General features: G+C 51.3%; 1 pseudogene; it reads left to right on the top strand.

The window, feature by feature from the left end:
- LOC142790772 (large subunit ribosomal RNA) overlaps positions 1–2,500 on the top strand; it is a 7,023-nt pseudogene that overhangs the window by 2,626 nt on the left and 1,897 nt on the right.

Genomic DNA, 2,500 nt, shown 5'->3' with positions numbered 1-2,500 from the left:
CTGACGCAATGTGATTTCTGCCCAGTGCTCTGAATGTCAAAGTGAAGAAATTCAAAAAAGCGCGGGTAAACGGCGGGAGTAACTATGACTCTCTTGTCATAGTTACTCCCGTCTGGCCAGACTCAAGCCCAGATGGAAAAAGGAGGAGGAGTACCTGATGGCAACTAAGGAGGTTGAATTAAGATCCCAGAAGGTCCGGGACATCAATGCACAGCTACTAAGAGCGTTTCCGCACCGCACGCTGCACAGCATTAAATCGCACAGAAGGCAGGAAGGTTACAAGAGGCTGGTGGAAGACCTACAGAACAGACTCTACCCAAGAAGCACTCAGGAGGTGCTAGCCGACATTGGGGAGCAAGCTGTTGAGGACGCCTCCCTGGTCATCCCCGAGGTAAATCACCGTGAGGTGATTGAGGCTGAGCTAAGAGGTCTAACAACAAAACCTCCGCCAAGAGCGTACCAAGCATACAAGCTATGGGAGCTTGCAAAGAGATTCCTCGACAGGGAGGATATAACGATAGCTCTTAATGCCTACCTAAGGGAGGTGTTCGCTTCGGACTTGCGTCCGCATGGTCGCCAACCTCTTCCACCTGTTCAAGAAAGTCGCAGGAAGAAAAAGAAGCGGGAATACGCCTTGACACAACAACTCTTCAGACGGAACAGGACACAGTGTGCAAGACAGATTCTGGATGGAGAGGCGGACTCCAAGGTGGAGGATCCCCAAGCTTTTCTAGAAGAATGGAGAGAGATCATGGAGAAAGTGGTGCCTTCATCAGTGTCTCCTGCTATCGAACGCCCGCACAAGGTTATCGATCCTGTGTTCCTTATCACAGAAATGGACATTAAGGCGGCAATGCCCTCATCAAGCTCGGCAGCCGGACCTGATGGCTTTGCGGCGAGGGAACTGCGGAAGGTTCCGCCAGTAATACTCCAGGTTCTACTTAACTTGCTCCTGCTGCTGAAGCGACTTCCACTCTTTCTCACCCAAGCACGAACGATCTTCATTCCCAAAGTTCCTGGTGCTTCAACAGCCTCGCAACACCGCCCAATCTCAATATCTCATGTGCTCCTTAGACTGCTTCATAAGATATATTTCCGAAGGCTGCTTGCTGACCTCGATTTGGACCTGCAGCAGAGGGCATTTTTGCCAGTGGATGGGTGTGCTGAAAACATTCTTCTCCTTGCGACAATCATTGATGAAGCGCGCAAGTCACTGCGACCCTTGTCTCTGGCCTCGCTTGACATTGCGAAGGCTTTCGATAGGGTTGTTTTACCGGCAATCTTGAGAGCCTTACGCAGAAAAGGGATCTCTGAAGACTTTATCTCGTACATTGAAGACTTTTACCAAAATGCGGTAACAGTGCTGACATTCGGAGGCAAATCGCTGGTCGTCCATCCTACAGTGGGGGTAAGGCAGGGTGATCCCCTTTCACCGCTCCTGTTCAACTTAGTCATTGACGAGTTCTTGGCTGAGCTTGACCCCCAGTTGGCCTTTACCAGTGAGGGGATGAAGGTATCGGCCATGGCATTTGCGGACGATATTATCCTGACCACAGCTACCCACTGGGGCCTCAAGCAGCAAATTGATCGTCTGAATTCATTTCTCGGTGCCAGAGGACTTAAGATTAACGCGGCAAAGTCAACGACCCTAGTCATCGAGCCATCGGGTTGGCAGAAGAGGTCCAAGATCCGAACAGACATTGACTTCTTTGTGAATGGGGAACGTCTGGCAACGACGAACTGCACGTCTACATGGCGCTACTTGGGTGTACACTTCGGTGTCAAGGGCCTTGAGAAGGGTCTAGTAAGAAGACAGTTGGCCATTCTTCTCGAGAGAGTGTCTAAGGCGCCCTTGAAACCTCAGCAGCGTCTGGTTGTGCTTAGGTTTTACCTTTTGCCTCGTTTATACCATCGACTAGTGCTCGGCCCAATTTCGGCGAAAACACTGTTGACAATTGATAGAGTGGTCCGTTCTGCGGTAAGGAGATGGCTGGCGCTGCCTCTAGATGCGCCGCTTGGCTTCTTCTACGCTGCAGTAGAAGAGGGTGGGCTTGGAGTGCCATGCTTTAGAACGGTTGTTCCGGCCATGAGATTACGACGGTACCAGACGGTGGCCCAATCTAGCAATCCAGCGTGCGCTTTTGCAGCCACCCGACCGACAATCACTCAGCTTAAGAGGCAGGCTGACAACCTCACCATTTTCAAGGGCACAAAAATCGGCAACAGTAAGCAGTCCAGAAAGTATTGGGCCCGACAACTCCACATGTCGTTCGATGGTAGACCCCTGCAACAATGCAGGGAAGCACCAGGGTCAACCTCATGGCTAGGAAATGGGACTTCACTCCTCCGTGGTCGAGAGTTTATTGACTTGGCTAAATTTCATGTCGCAGCAGTCCCAAATCTGACTCGTCTACGTAGAGGTCGAGAGTTACCTAAGCAGTGTCGTGCAGGGTGTCAGGCTGAGGAGTCGTTGGGGCACATCCTTCAGAGATGTCACAGA

The sequence above is a fragment of the Rhipicephalus microplus genome, unplaced genomic scaffold (genome assembly GCF_043290135.1).
Source record: "Rhipicephalus microplus isolate Deutch F79 unplaced genomic scaffold, USDA_Rmic scaffold_124, whole genome shotgun sequence".
Classification (NCBI taxonomy): Eukaryota; Metazoa; Arthropoda; class Arachnida; order Ixodida; family Ixodidae; genus Rhipicephalus; species Rhipicephalus microplus.
Note: the sequence above shows the minus strand (reverse complement) of the source record. Positions and strands in the feature narration are given on the sequence as shown.